Consider the following 17,217-nt stretch of genomic DNA (forward strand, 5'->3'; position numbering starts at 1 on the left):
TCCCTGTTCCTCCTGGCTGTTTCCAAACCTGGACAGGAAACAGGAAGTCAGGATGTGTAACAGACAATGTCTTCCCCTGACTACCAAGAGTAGGGGAAGTTTCCCAATGCCCAAACCAAAGTTCACCTAGTAGTATAAATACAACCTTGGATCTCCCCTGAAAACAGGCTACTAGCCTAGTGGAACTAAACTGATTAACGAAGTTTAGATAAATAGAAATAATGTTATGAAAAAGGGCTATCTTGGACATGCTGTATATAAGTTCATTTTCCTTTCTTCCATTCAGTCACCATATTTTGACACTCACTTTAGTGAGTCTAGACATTTCATATAGTTAACTTTTTAATTTTTTATGTGGGGGCTATACTTCACACATTCCAGATGGAGTGGGGATTTTACCTCTGCACCTGTACATTTAAAACAAAAGGTCACAAAATGTCAGAGGTAGCTATGCAGTTTTATGGTGAGTTTGCACACTCCATTCATCTTAACTAAAAGGACTTCCATGAAACAAATTGCAACAAAGTGACACATACCCCACATGTTGATAATGATTCTGAGGAACTTTGCTTTGCTTTACTTATCACACTTACAGGAACATTTTGAACTCCAAGTTGAAGTCTGAGACAGATATTCATTTTTCTCAATGGCTGATCTTAACGCTATGACTAAAGACTCTGTTTTATAAGCCAATCGCATACAAGCCAAAGTGCCACAGTACTTTAGAAGTTTTCTCTCAGCCAGTATTGCTAAAATCAAATGAGCTTGAAAATGTTAAAGCAGGGGTACAGCAGACCTTTTGATAAGCCCACAGTCTAGGACAGCAGTTCCAACAAGTTCCAACTTTTCTAACAGGCTCAATGGCTGACACAATTGTTCCAGAAATGTGCCCATCCCTCTGACAAAGTTAAAAGTCCTGGGTAATTTGCTGGGACAATTGTATCAGAAATGTGCCCATCCATCTGACAAAGTTAAAAGTCCTGATTAATTTTTTCATACTAATAAGATAACAGATTTTGGGTGGTTGAATTGGTGTTCTGGACCTCTTGTGTATTAAAACTACCAGAGAATGGGCATACAAGACTATCACCTCACTGCCACACAGACAAAGAAGAGTACTCTAGTGTGTGCCGTTGCTTCAGTGGGGTGTAATTCCTGGTTACACATCACTGCATACCTCAAATCTTGTACATCACAATTGCTAGAGGTCTACAATATTTTAAGTATTTTAACAATTCTAGCCTTGGAAAACAAATCAGCATTTGCCATGAGGACACAACATGGCTTGAGAATGTTCAGAATGGCATTACGTCACTTTTGTAGTTTTTTATTAATTCATTAACCAGGAAAGCCCACTGAATTTGTGTCTTTTTATGAGCAATTCTGGCTAAGGGACTCACTCAGACTCACACAGTATACAAATGGAGGTGGAAGGAATCAAACTCTGTATCCTTGACCACTAGTGGCTTAGGATGTTAATCCTCTATGCTAACCGCAAGACACATATGATCTGACAATCACAGTGAAAGTGTTGTGTCTCTTTACCTGACCACCAGTAAAGTAGCCTATTAAGTGATAACTCAAGCTGAAAACAGAAGTGTGTTCACTGCATTCAGAGCAGTCCTAACACATAGATTTATAGATTCATAGGTAGGCACTAGGCTATCAGCCCTGGGGCTTATACAAGCCCAGCCAAAAAGGTACCTTGGCTTTTGCCACCCAAGAAAATTATTTTCTTGTGCCACTGTCGAGCAGAGCCACAGAGGTGATCCCCGGGGTGAATTTCCTATTTCCCATCCAATCATCAAGATTTTTCTTGAAGAGTGCTAATGAGGAGCTTTGTTTGATATAGATAGGTAGTTTATTCCAAAGTATGGGAAGTCTCTGGGACAGGAATCGATCCCTTCGGCATGTTCTGTTTATTGTGGTGACAAGGTTTAGGTCCCTAGAGCATGTAGCTTAGAGGGATTGGTATTTCTTTAAGTGGAGCATGTCCAACAGCTCAAGGTTTGACATAGCTTTGTATGTTAAGCAGAGATCACCTTTGAGAAGGCGATATGCGACGGAGTAAAGCTGGAGTTTTTTGAGATGGTCTACATAGGACATCTGTTTGAGGCCAGTAATCCTCTTTGGGAGGTATTTCTGTGGCCTTTCCAGTTGTTGTAGATGTCTTGTGAGGTACATACCAAAAGGGGCATTGTACTCTATAATGGTTCTAATAAGTTATGAGTAGAGGGGAACAATGACCTCTTTTTTTCTGGATGAGAAACCTTTTGTGATGAGGTGTGCCACATAAAAGGTTTCCTGACTACTGTGGCAATGTGATTATCAAAGGAGAGACCACTGTCCACCTGTGTCACAAGGTCTCTTATCACACTTTCAGTGTTAAGTGTACTACCACCTATGTTGTAGTTCATGGGTACAGAGTTTTTACCAAAGGGGATGACAATACACTTTTTGGCATTGAGCTTGAGGCCATGGCTTTGACACCAGGCATCTGTCTCAGTGAGGCCCTTTTGTAGGATGTCCACATCATTAGGAGTTTTGATTATGGCTCCTAGTTTGCAGTCATCTGTGAACTTTGTTAGCCAAAGACCTTCTGTGTTAGCCTGTACTTCAGAGAAGTCGATACCAAACAGGAGAGGACCCAGGACTGAACCCTGTGGTACTCCACTTGTCACTGGTCTGAAGTTGGATTTGGAGTCTGTTACTTTCACAGTGGGGGTTCTGTCAGTGAACCAGTTGGCAACCCATCTTGTGACATAGGAATGTATACCTAGTTTAGTGAGTTTATCTATAATTCCTGAGTGGGGGATGGTGTCAAAAGCCTTGGCAAGATCTAGATAGGCTGTGTGAACCACCTTACCCTTGTCTATGGCTTTGGTGACTGCTTCAAAGAAGTCTATCAGGTTTAGGAGACCTGACCTGCCTTTTACAAACCCGAACTGGGTGGGGTCCAGAGTTTGGAGATTACCAATGTCTTTGTTTATAAGTTCCATGATGATACATTCCATGGCCTTGCAGACCAAGCTCGTCAGGCTAATGGGGCGGTAGTTCCGGAGGTCCGTGTTGGCTCCCCCCTTGTGGAGTGGGATAACCGTCACTGTGCACCATTCAGCAGGCACAAAGCCTGAGGTGAGGCTATGATTGAACATGGTACTTAGGTGGGGTGCCAGTTTGTTCTGTAGTTCATGTAGAACGCAGCCTGGGATGCTATCTGGTCCCCTGAATGCTGTGTTCTTGGCTTTGGAGAATGTGGCTTTTACCTGTGCAGCTGTGATTACAGGGACTTTGCATTCTTCCAGTATAGAGATGGTCTCTTTAGGGGGTGAGAGGGGGGTAAAGTTAGCACTGAACCTATCTGCCAGGATGTTGGCAATATCAGTTGGGTCTGTATATTTACTGCCATTGTGCTGTAACTCAGAGCAGATCTGAGTTTGCCATTGAGATTCTTGACATAGCTATAGAATGCTTTGTGGTTGTCTTTAGAATTAGTGGTGATTTTGTTTTCGTAACTAGCTTTGGAAGATTTTATCAGGGATAGCATCTTCTTACTGAGGCTGACCAGGGAGCTCCTCCACTCGTGGGATTTTACTCTCTTTTGCAACAGTTTCTTCCTTCTGTTGTGCATTTTGTTTATGACAGGGGACCACCAGATTGGCTTCCTTTTTTTGGAGGATAGCATCTTGGTTCTGTTTGGGATAGCATGATCCATGCACTCATGTAAGTGCTTATAAAGGGCAATTGTGTAGGATTCACTAGTTGAGTAGTTGTAACTGTATTGTCCCTCTGCATGGGTGTCATGAAGTTCACCACTTCTGTGCTAAGAAGCATGAAGTTGGCTTTTGAGAAATTTTTTACCATGGTTTCCTTAATGGGGGCTGGGGGCAGGATGTGGATATCTAGAGTAGTTAGCTTATGGTCGGATCGGACCAATGAGGCATTGACTTCAGGTGTGGAACACCAGTCACTCATGTTGGTAATGACTGTTATGTTCTCACCTTGGAGTATTTGCATAAGGAAAGAGTGAATGAAGTTACCCTCAGAGCAAGTTGTATCTAGTAAAAAGGTGACACCAGTAGGCACTGATGGTTCAAGAAAGAATAAAAAAGATCATGTCAAGAAGAGGTGGAAAACAGGGGAAAACATTAACATAAATGTCACCATCACAGAAACATTGTTATTTCATCAGACACCATGAGGTTATGAACTTTGCAGATCTGTTTGGGATCTAAGACAATACTCTTGCAAAGACAGGTTAAAAATAGCATCTTTATAGTCAGTGGGTTATAGACTCATTTGTGGGGATCTGCTTCTGTTCTCAAGATGAGGTTCTATCTACTATGTTAGGTATTAAGGTTCTTAGTCAGAATTATAAGACCAGGAACTATAGTTTCTTAGTTGCTTTACCCCATGTGATAAGTAAAAGTTGGGATGATTTTTTATCTAAAAGTTGGGCAGGTGTGGAATAGTCTTCCTTTAAAATCACAACTAGTAATAATATGGTTCAGTTTCAAAAAACAGTGTGGTGGTTCAGCTCTTATGTTTTTAAACCATGTTTACCTGCTGGCAAACCGCTGGCTAACTTCAGCAGGGGTTCTAGAGTTGTTTATTTCACCACTGAACATGGAATGTTGAATGTTCAACTCAAGTACTGTAGTTTTGTTTTTGTCTTGGTTCATTTGAAGAAAATGGCAATAAAGATTAAAGATATATGGATTCACTCAGAAAACTCAAGCACTTTATCTTTAAATCAAAATGAATATTTATTACTTAATATTAATCATATATAAATACAAACAAAAATTGTGCACTGACAAGGGTGTAGCTAAGCATACTCAGTGTACTCAAATGAGTACATTATTTTCTGAGCATCTCTTGGAAACTTCAGCAGTCAAAAAGTAAAGAATGTGCAGAACTGTGTAAACAAATATTTACAGTATACAGGTACACAGAAAATAGTTGTGTGAAAGGAATACACCCGTAAAAATAGATTTGTATGAGTATAAACTGTAACAGTTGAAAATTATGTGTCCTTTATTATAAAGAATTTATAATAAAGAATGTGCAGAACTGTGTAAATAAATATTTACAGTATACAGATACACAGAAAATAGTTGTGTGAAAGGAATACACCTGTAAAAATAGCTTTGTATGAGTATAAATTGTAACAGCTGAAACTTATGTGTCCTTTATTATAAAGAATTTATAATAAAGAATGTGCAGAACTGTGTAAACAAATATTTACAGTATACAGGTACACAGAAAATAGTTGTGTGAAAGGAATACACCTGTAAAAATAGCTTTGTATGAGTATAAATTGTAACAGTTGAAAACTATGTGTCCTCTTCCTGTATGTTTGAGGGTAGCATTTTGAGGGACCAGTACATTTATAAAATGATAGGTGGGTAGTGGGGCAACAACACAAAGGATGGGTACAAAATGCAGATTTCTGGCTACACCCCTGTGCACTGAAACACCTTTTTCCTATTTTTGCACACGGGGTCGATGTGTGACATCAACAGTAGCAATCTTATAGTAGTACAAATAAATATCAAGGTAGCTCATCAGAAAAAAATGCTAATTTGTCTCCATATTCCAACTGCCTCCCCAATGTTACATTTAAATCAGTCATCATAAAATCAATACGTATTCAGTCTTACCTGATATCAATTGCCAAATAATTTACATAATAAATACTTGTACATTCTTTACCTGATATGAACTGCCTGATCGCTGATAGCATCAATACTTCTAAATAGCTCTCATTTCCACCCCAATTAACCCATTCATTCTACTAATGATGTGTGAGACTGAAACCCTTTTGTTCAACAACCAGTGTGAGAGTTCTATCATCCAATCATTCTTTATCTGTGGCAAAAGCACTAATCGTCCATTTGTTCCTCTTGAAAATGAGAGCTGAAGTAAGACATAATTGTATGAGGGTGCTCTCTACCTGGCCTAAACCATCTCCATGGTGCCCAGTGGCTTGTACCTTGCTGCTTTGAGGGGAGCATGCTGAACCTTCTGGCTTACATGCAGTGTGTAGCCAGTATAATCCAATTTTAATCCGCATCCTGCAGTATCCCAGTTTGCCAGCTGGGGTCCACAAGGCAGTAGGCCTAGCTGCTTTCCACTCCTGAGGTATGTGAGGCAGTACCCGTCACACTCTCCAACTTCCCTCAACTAGTCCTCTCAGCAATGTTGGTCACTAATTGACCTCACGTTACTGGGATGTAATCATAACGTTAGCTCTCTAAACCACATAGCTTTCTTTCCATAATAAAGTATTTCAAAGCAAGTCTTTATAATAAAAAGCTGCATATTGGATGTATATACCACTTAAATTTCACTGTTATTATAGCAAAGGTTTACTAACACTGCACACAGCTTTGTTTTGCAGTCTTGATGTGTTTCATCTAAAAAATAGCTGTCAGTACTAAGGAAAAAGTCTCTATGAGCTACCTATTTTCCACACTTAACTTTAAGTTTTATGCAATTAATTATTTAAAAACTGTGCAAAATAATGATTCCCCAGGATTCAATAAACTCTGTGTAGACTTCATGCAAAGCCTACATGGAGTTTACATGTGTGCACAGTGGTGGTCAGTGGTGCACAGCGAGCAGTAGGGCACAATGCATATTCAGGCCACATATGCCACATTTAAATGAGGTTTTATGGCTGGTAACAGTGCTGCTGGCCAGGAAACCATGTAAGCAAACATGGATAGCACTCCTGTTGAAATCACAGCACTGACGGTCTGCAGTTTTACGCAGAATGACATAATCATTACCAGGGCTTCACAGATAGCTCTCAACCTCTTAGTGCAAGACAGCTAGACAAAGGTAAATATAATGGGGGACAATGACCCAGAAACAGGGACATTTTTGACATTTTTGCCATACAGAAATGTGCTAGAATAGCCACAGGTTTGTGTTAAGATACATGTTCTGAAGGATTTGAAGTCTGAAACTCAAATGTATGTAATATTGAGTCACATCAGTCCTGAGATCATCCCAGTGATATAGCAGAAAGCCACAAATTTGCTAAGGACCACATCTGGACATTCTGTGAAAATCTGGACAGTGGAGAGGTATGAATGCTAAGTACATGGTCCAAACACAGTAAAGGTGAGTGCATCTACAGTGCAGAGTATTGTGATATCCCATTCCTGGCATTCTGTACTGAAACTGTGTTAAAGATCTTTAATGGTACATGGATTGCAATGTAAAATAAACACTCAGGGGAAGTGAGTATATTGAACAGGGACACAGAGATGAATTGTAAGAATGAACACAAGGAAAGAGGACAGGTGAAGCAACCTAATGTACAGCAGATGAGGGCATGTCAATGGAAGATGCCTGTTGCAGCACCACCAATCACATATATATATGGTACAGTAGGGACTGCACAGTGAAAATGTGTATTATGTGACTGTCACACTTGGTGATATTAGAATGGGGAGGATGTCTGTGTGAGATAAGCATCTTTTACATGAATAGTCCAGAGGACATCTATCATGGATCTGACATACAATTGGAGTAGGGTACATATTGTGAAGCTGTGCAAACTCATTTGCCTGAATATGAGTGTAATCTCAGCAGAGGTCTCCAGCAAGTGGGACACAGGTAAAGGTTCATGGACAACATTAAAAAAAAACAGAATCATGGACAATATCAGAATAATACTACCAGTAATCCTATGCTTCTGACATAACATATGTGATTTAGAGTGATAAGAGATGATTCTACACAAACACACTTGTGCAACTGTTATGATACTTACACACTCTATGAAGGTAATCACACACACTGTCCTGGCACTGTAACATCTCATAGAGGTGTTAGGAGGGACACTAATATGCCTATACCTGTATGTGACATTATGAGCAATACAGGCTAGTTGACTGGTGTGCATGGCACACACACACACACACACACACACACACACACACATATATATATATATATATATATATATATATATATATATATATATATGTCACAATCCACATTGTCATGAATGATATCCATGACATTAATGCTGTCAAACACCTATGTATGCATGTAGTGTCTGCCATCAGCAGAACAGGTAGCACAGATGCATCCACTGTAACAACTCAGTTGGTGTTCCACACTATCAGACAGTCATGTTTATGCCACAAAAAGAATACATAGGTATGGCCAGTAAGCTGTGTGACAGCTCACTGTGACAAAGGTAGCACACTTCAGTTACACATCAGTGGAAGATGTGTAGGGAGGTACATGAAGAAGGGTGCATTTTATTCAGTTATTGGTGTGATGAAGGCTGGGAACTATGGAAAAATGATGGCCTCTGATATGGATGTCCTTCACATACTTAGTACTTGTGTTACATTCAAGGGAGTATTCAGCACTGTGATCACATGCTGGTGGGCGTTCAAATTACCATCTACCCCAGGACAAAGATCTCATACCTACTAGTCTGATTATAGGGTGTGATGACCACTTTATACTTGGGTTGCTTATTTGTTTGTTTTCCTGACTTAATAAATCCCCCCATGTTTTTGTCATTGCAGATGTTGTCATGGCTATGGCAGTAATCTTTGTTATGTGTTAATACTGTCTGTATTATATTAATATCACAGTTGGAGTCAATGATTGCCCACAATCTGTAGTCCTTCAGGCAGCTATTTGGACACATATGTCATCTGTGATGTCCATTACTTAAATAATGGACATGAAAGAGCCTAGCAGATAGCCCTGATGTAAGGACCTGATCACTAGACCTGAGATATAGGTCACTTTACACATTTCAACATAGTGAGATGCCACGTATGTAATCCACTGGTCTACCCATTTGATGATATAGCTGTTTATGGCCACATCTGACAGTGTAGATTGAATTCCTCAATGTGGATTTGTGTCAAATGCCTTGACCTGGTCAAGTTCCACAAGAAGATACTATTGTCATCATGCATGCCCTCGATGACCTTTTTGAGGTCATCTATTAGATGTAACAAACATGATGTGGCATTAACAACTCACACAGGTCAGTTACACACAGCCAGGATATTATTAGTGTCCATTTAGGAAAGGTCATTGATGAGATGTTGGTCTACCTCACAGTTGAGGAGAGTCAGGATGTGTCTCTATATACATGCATCAGGTGCTGTCTCCCCAACTCAGGTGGATGCATGTTGATGTACACCCTTCTATGAAAACATACCCTATGTGGATGGTGTGTTGAAGTGTGTATTCAACCGTATCAGGAAGGTGTATGTGCTGAGTCACACCATAGGTGATCTGTGATGTTGTTAAAACCCATTGATTCTGTGTGATAGGCCTAAATAAAGGTATGACAGTGCAAACTGTCTATCATGATCTGGCCTAGTGTTTGACATAATCTCACATTCTGGTATCATTGAGAAATTCTCCCAGCTGTGAATTAACTCTTACATCACCAGATGGTTAACCAATTGGCTAACCAACAGAACACATACTGTGAAAGTTGGTGATTCAACCTGTACCAGTACAGCTGTCACCACTAATGCACCCCAGGGATTTGTGCTTGGCCCTTTACTGTTTGGACTCTATTTCTTGGCAATGCAGGCTAAAGTATATGGCCTTTGGCTTACCAGGTTTGCTGATTGTTGCATATTGGATGCAATCATTGAGTCCACCAATGATGATATACTACAGGAGGAGCTAACACAGACAAATGATTGGTGACAAAGCCACGTGATCTGCAAATAGATGCAAAAATGTGTCTTTATTTTGTCCTGCTGAAAAATGGAATTCTATGCTAATTACAGCATTGACAACAGACCTGCTATGCTGAAACCCAATGATGCAAGCACTCGGAACACATGTAGATATCAATCTGAACTTTGACCACCAAGTGTCCACACTGGTATTGAAAGCTTATGTTGTAAACATCATAAGTCATGCAATCATATTCAGATTTTAGGACTGTATGACAGTACTGTACTTGAACCTCGTCAGAACAATAATACAGTATAATGCTGTCTTTCACATGTACCTCACCAGACACATGCAGCAGCTGGAGAGACCACAAGGTTTTCTCACCAAGAAGACACACAGCCTACAAACCATCGCATGATGTATGCTGATAGAATAAAAGCCATGTCACTGTAATCAGTATTGACTAGGATGAGGTGACTTCTGCCTGGCCTCCAGGCCAGTCTCTGACTGTGCCCTGTGGGAATAGTGCATATCCACATATAGCTGATGACATCAACAGTGTCTGTTGAGGGGAGTATGGTAAAAACAGTGTCCCACATGCTGGTGTAAAAGGCTCTCTGTAATGTCAAGCAGGAGCACAAACACATGTGCACACCCAGTTGACTGCAGTAAGAACAGAACCACTACTTAAGTAGACAGACTGCAGATCTCTATATTTAAGGCAAGCCCCACAGCTCAAGTTTAACTTACAATGACTCAGACAGCACTTTATAACTAATGAATCAGCAGTGTCTGTTGAGGAGAATATGGTAATAACAGTGTCCCACAAGCTAGTGTAAAAGGCTCTCTGTAATGTCAAGCAAGAGCACAAATACACACACACACACAGACACACACACACACACACACACACACACACACACACACACACACACACACACACATGCACACACACTTGACTTTAGTGAGAATAGAGCCCCTACCTATCCAACTACACAGACTACAGGACTCAGTACTTTACGAAAGCACCATGGCACAAGTCTGGCTTTTACATTACTGCAGGTCAGCTTATAGTGGATGATATCAGCAGGCCATGTTGAAAAGAAGATGTTGGGAGGCCTGCAAGAAATGGATGTGTAGGTGTGCAAGTATCAAAATACTGTCATTCCATGTCACTGGAGCAGTAACTGTAGGATACACACTTCTGCTCTTCATACATACACATACCCAGTTGACAGCAATGAGAACATAACCCCTACCTAAATACACAGACTACAGAACTCAGTACTTTATGCAAGCACCATGGCACAAGTCTGACTTTTACAAGACTACAGGTCAACTTTAGTGGATGACATCAGCAGGCCATGTTAGAGAGAAGATGTTGGGAAGCCTGCATAGGTTCTTAGCTTCATAGGAGGTTACTAGCCTAATGGTTCTAGGGTGTTTACAAGCCTAGCTGTGCAATAACATAAGTACTCTTACTGAGCATAGTTAGACGGTCATTGTTAGCAGAGTGATTTTATAAGTATCACTGAATGGTCCTGTCCATGAGGGATATAGGTGCTACCCCAGGGGTGAATTTACACTCACCCATCCAGTTGTCAAAGTTGCTCATGAATAGGATCATTGAGGAGCAGTGCTTCACATGCAGTGGGAGCCTATTACAGAAGATTGTCAATCACTGGGAGATATATCTATCTCCTTAGCAAGTTCTGTTTATGTCACAGGCTAGGTTGAGATCCCTGGAGCAAGTTATTCTTGCCCCACTTAATTTGCAGATGTCCAGCATTTCCAGTATGGCAGGGTCTGGGACTGCTCTGTAGGCCAGGTACAGGACACTTCTAAGTAGCCTGTATAATACTAAGTACAGTGACAGGTCTTTCAGTCTTTCCATGTATGTCATGTTTAGAAGGCCCTGGATTCTCCCATCACAAACCTCTATGTTTTCTCCAGTTGCTGCAGGTGTTTGGTGAGGTACATACAGAAGGGAGCATTGTACTCAATTAGAGATCTGATAAGAGTAGAGTACAGCAGACCTATGACCTCCCTGGTTTTGGATGTGATGGCCTTATTTATGAGGTGTGCAAAGTAGAATGTGTGTCTCGCCACTATGGACACATAGTGACTGAAATGTAGATTGCTATCAGCATGTCCTCCCAAGTCTTGCAACACTGTGTTGAGCCTAGAGAAGTGCTATGTATATCATAATTAGCATGGGTACTTCTTTGCCAAAGTGGACAATGAGCTATTGTTTGCTTTAAGGTTCAATCTATGAGTTTGGCACCAGTCATTTGTCTGTGTCGGCCTCTTCTGTATTATGTTACCATCACTGGGAGACTCTATATGACTGCATCCAGTTAACAGTCATCTACAAACTGGGTAAACCACAGGCCATCTACCTGGGCTTTAGAGAAATAGATTCTAAACAGCTGAGTGTGCAGCAAAGATACTTGTGGTATTCCACTGGTAAGTGGTCTAGTGGTGGAGGTGCAGTCCCCAACTTTGACAGTGTGTTCAGTCTGTGAGGCAGTTGGCTATCCATATCGTAATGCATGGGTAAATTCCCAGATGAAAGATTTTTCTCTATGATAAATGAATGGGGAATAATGTCAAAAGCCTTGGATAACTCATCACAGTCAGTATGTCCAGTTATCCCTCATCCAGGTCTTTCAGGTCAGTCAAAGAAGTCCACTAGGTTTAATAAACAAGTTCTACCCTTGACAAAACCAAAATGGATCAGGTCAAGTGTGTTGAAGATTACCTATGTCCCTGTGGATAAGACCCATGCTGAGTCCTTCCCTAGCCTTGCAGATAAGGCTTTTTAAGCTTATGGGTTAATACTTCTAGTTCGGCATGTTAGTAGGTTGATGTGCATTGTATATCATTTGTGTAACCTGGCTAAAACCTCACATCCCAGACAAAGATATCTTCACCCCTGGATACAACATCCTAAGACTAGATAGAACCCTCCAAAAAAGTGGTGGTGTTGCTATCATGTTCTCTAATCACCTTACACTAACCCCTCTTACAATTCCATCTCCTCCTCCCTCACCAGCTGAACTTCTTATTGCAAACTGCAAATTGAATACTCATTCCTCAATCAACATAGCCGCAATCTATATTCCTCCAAGTAACAACATCACTGTTCTGGAAAGTATCCTTTCTTTACTCTGCAATCATCTTCCCAATGAAACAATACTCATGGGAGATGTTAACATTAACTAGTTAACTCTCTCCTCTGAATCCCCCCTCCCCCTCCATTAATTTGCATGGCTTCACCCAACTAATATCCACACCCACCTATAACACTAAATCTTCTAGTCATTCCTCTTTCTTTGACTGGATCCTAGTATCTCACCCCCAGAAATATCACTTTCCTGAAACTTTATCTGATACTCTTACCGACCATTGCCCTATAAAAATGCTTTGTTATACCCCACACATATGCAGACCACATAAGTTCAAAGCCTGTTGCAAACTAACCAACTTTGATTCCAAGTTAAACAGCCATCTCTCATCTATCAACTGGACATTCCTACACCAGTTACCTCTAGATGAGGCTGTTCAAGAATTTAACAACATATTCCTAAACATTCTCAACTCCCTAGTCCCCATACACACTGTTAGAATAAAGTCACACATATCCCCCTAGCTATCTAACTCCACCCACTCCCTAATGGCCCAAAGGGATAAAGCCTGGAACCTCTGGACTAAAACCAAACACCCCTTTCACCTCCAACAGTATAAACAACTACGTAACCTTCTTAAGAAAGCAATCACCGATGACAAGAAAAACTATTATACCAACCCTCCCGAGTCACACCTAAATAACCCAAAGAAATTATGGCATACAATCAACCAAATCCTTCATCCTGGTAACCCCTCCTCCCCTCAACTTAGCCCCTTAAATACACCTCTTCAAACTGCTACTAACTTTAACTCATACTTTATAGACACTGTCAGCAAACTAAACAACTCTCCTAACTCTAACACTGACACTACCCTACCCCCCCAACCCTCCTAAACCCTCTAACACCTCCTCAGCCTTCTCCCTAAAACTGTATCCACCAACTATATTAAATCCTTACTTCTCAAACTTAAACCTTGCTCCCCCTCAACAGATGGTCTTCCTCCACTCTTTCTCCAGAAAGCAGCCAACTCCCTCAACCTACCTATCTCTATCCACTTTAATCGATCCATTACTGAGGCCAAAGTCCCTGAAATTTGGAAAAAGGCTCTACACTTTGCCCATTCATGATGGAGGTAGCTCTACCAAACTCTCCAGCTATAGGTCCATTGCAATTCTATCACCTCTCTCTAAGATCTTGGAGAAATGCATATACAAACAAATCCTACAATACCTTATACAAGAGAATCTAATAATGTCCATTCAACATGGCTTTCGCTGTGGTCATATCACCTCTACAGCTCTCATTTCCTCCATTAACACCATCTCTCAAGCCAGAGACCAGAAGAAACTGGTCTCTTGCCTCTTTCTAGATCTCTCAAAAGCTTTCAACACCATCTCTCACCCTTCCTCTTAAATAAACTCTGAACTCAACCTATGTACCTCTACTATCTCCTGGCACTCTACCTACTGTTTCCAGTCTGTAAAATGGCTCTCCGCTGTCTCTCCAGGACTTCCTATAAATGTGGGTGTTTCACAAGGTTCAGTACTTGGCCCACTACTATTTAACATTTTCACCAATCAATTATCTACTGCATCTCCACATTCATCACTCGTACAATATGCAGATGACTCCACAGTCATCACCATACCCAATACCCTCTCTGATCTTCAGATGACAGCTCAGAACTCCTTTCTGTCTATTGAAAACTGGCTCAACAAAAAACAGCAAATCCTACATCCAAAGAAGACTAAACTTTTTTTTCTTTTCATCTCCAAAACCTTGAATCATCTTAAGCCTTCTTTCTCCATCACTTCTCACAATAACACACCAATCACACTGGAAACTCATACTGAACTACTTGAAGTCATCATTGATGACTAGCTGAAATTTGACCTGCATGTTCTCAGTAATATTAAGAAAACTCATCAAAAACGTGGCCTCCTCTACAGGAATAATACATTTTTTTTCTAGTAAAGCCAAATTAGCCCTATCCCACACCTATTTACTCCCAACCCTTCTTTATGGCTCTCAAATTCTCACCAACTTACAAACCACCATACTCTCTAAACTAGAATCCACTTACAACAAGGTGGCCAAATTCGCTGCCGAACACCCATACCATTCTCATCACTGCTCAGCCCTCAGGAAACTAAACTGGTTAGAACTTCCCCACATCCTTCTCCTCTCTCAGCTTCAGATAATTCACTCTATACTGCACCTGCCCTCCTTCTGTCCCAGTATTTCCTCTATCATATCCCTCTGCTCCCCACCCAGAACACTTCACAGCTCTGAACATCTCCTTTAAATATAAAAGCCAAAAATCAAAATGGGAAAGAACCTATACAGCTATTCCCTCAGCTGAGAAATGGAATGAACTTCCATTGGACATTCAAAACATTAAGCCTAAACACCAGTTCAGAAATGCTGTATAAAAAGCCACCTAAGCAATACATGGCTATGTCTGTGTAATCATCCCCCTGGTTGACTGTATTCCTCTCTGTCCTCTGCCTCCCACCTTTCTTCCATACCTATTTCTCATCTTTATCCACTTATGTTTCTCTACATCTCTTTCACTACTAGCCATCCTTCATTATCTGCACAATTTCTATACATTTCAACAGTCCTATAAGTGATGATACACTTAGCAGCTATTCAGCTGAACTGATGAGGAAGAATGTTGTATCTCAAATGGATATTTTTGCTCTGTATAGTACCAGGTGTACTCACTAATCATTCTGACTCATAATGTCTTATTCTAACTGGTCAACTTGTTACTCCTGGTAACTACATGTGGTAACAATATGTTTGTAGCCATGTATTAGGTTTATGAAACTATGTGTGTATAATCTATGCATATGTAAATAAATAACTATATGTAACTATATGTTTGTAGCCTTGTACTAGGTTTATGTAACATTGTGGGTATGATCTATGCATATGAAACTATAAATAACTATATGTAATAACAGCGCTGAATATATTTTTCTGGCACTTCAGAGTTGTGTATTGGTAATTGTTGTTTAACTAATTTTATATCATGGCTGGCTGACTTCAGAGTTGTGCACTGTTAGTTTTGCTTCACTGTATAGTTTTTCAGATCTCTGCTTGAGGTGTTTTTCCCCCCTCCCCCTATTTCTCTGTGTCTTAAGTTGGTATAACTGGTTTTACATCCTGTGTGTTATCTGACTATCTCAAGGATTACTTGCATAAAATTAGACCCTCTTAGTAAAAGACTGCATATCATTGCTGGAGCCTTCCTGTGTCCTGCCAGAGTGCTCTTCAAACTATCTGGAGATATACAGAGCTGAGCATATTTTTCTGGCACTTCAGAGTTGTGTACTGGTAATTGTTGTTTGACTAATTTTATATCATTGCTGGCTGACTTCAGAGTTGTGCACTGTTATTTTTGCTTCACTGTATAGTTTTTCAGATCTCTGCTGAAGGTGTTTTTCCCCCTCCCCCTATTTCTCTATGTCTTAAGTTGGTATAACTGGTTTTACATCCTGTGTGTTATCTGGCTATCTCAAGGATCACGTGCATAAAATTAGACCCTCTTAGTAAAAGTCTGTATATCATTGCTGGAGCCTTGCTCTGTCCTGACAGAGTGCTCTTCAAACTATCTGGAGATATATAGAGCTGAGTATGTTTCTGGCACTTCAGAGTTGTGCACTGGTAATTGTTGTTTGACTAATTTTATATCCTTGCTGGCTGACTTCAGAGTTGTGCACTGTTATTTTTGCTTCACTGTATAGTTTTTCAGTTCTCTGCTGCAGGTGTTGGATTTTCCCATACCCACCCTACCTATTCCTGTCTTGTTTAAATTTGGAGGCTTTTGCAGTTGCCCGCCCCCACTGTAGATTTGATCTGGGACACTCCCCCCAGTCCCATCTCTTTACCTCATTCTACCTAACAGACTCCTTCTGCACTTGTTTTTAGTTATTTTTAATTTAATTGCATTTTTAACTGTTTAGTCTAACATTGCTACGTACTCAAGTGTGCTAGCTTGCACTGCATTTGAATTGTTTTTACTGCTGTTTTAGCTACTTTTCTGTATAAAATATATATATATATATATATATATATATATATATATATATATATATATATATATATATATATATATACATCTTTCCTGTAACTAGTGTAGTCCAGATTCAGATTTGCTGTATCCAGGACTGTATGTAAGCTTCTGAGCCCCCCCAAGCTTTCTGTGTTGGAGGGAAGCCTTCTAGCTTATCAATGGGAGTGGTAAGCACTAGGTAACCTATCTACTACATAAGGAGTGGTTCTGGCCCACAAATTGTAGTTATTGGCCGTTTGGGCAGTTTTTCCATCTCTCTCAACTTTCTGATTTAAAAGCCCGCATTTGCACTTGTTTCCTCCCTTTCCTGTAACTAGTTTA

The sequence above is a fragment of the Protopterus annectens genome, chromosome 8.part1 (assembly GCF_019279795.1).
Source record: "Protopterus annectens isolate FY-2018-M chromosome 8.part1, PAN1.0, whole genome shotgun sequence".
Classification (NCBI taxonomy): Eukaryota; Metazoa; Chordata; order Ceratodontiformes; family Protopteridae; genus Protopterus; species Protopterus annectens.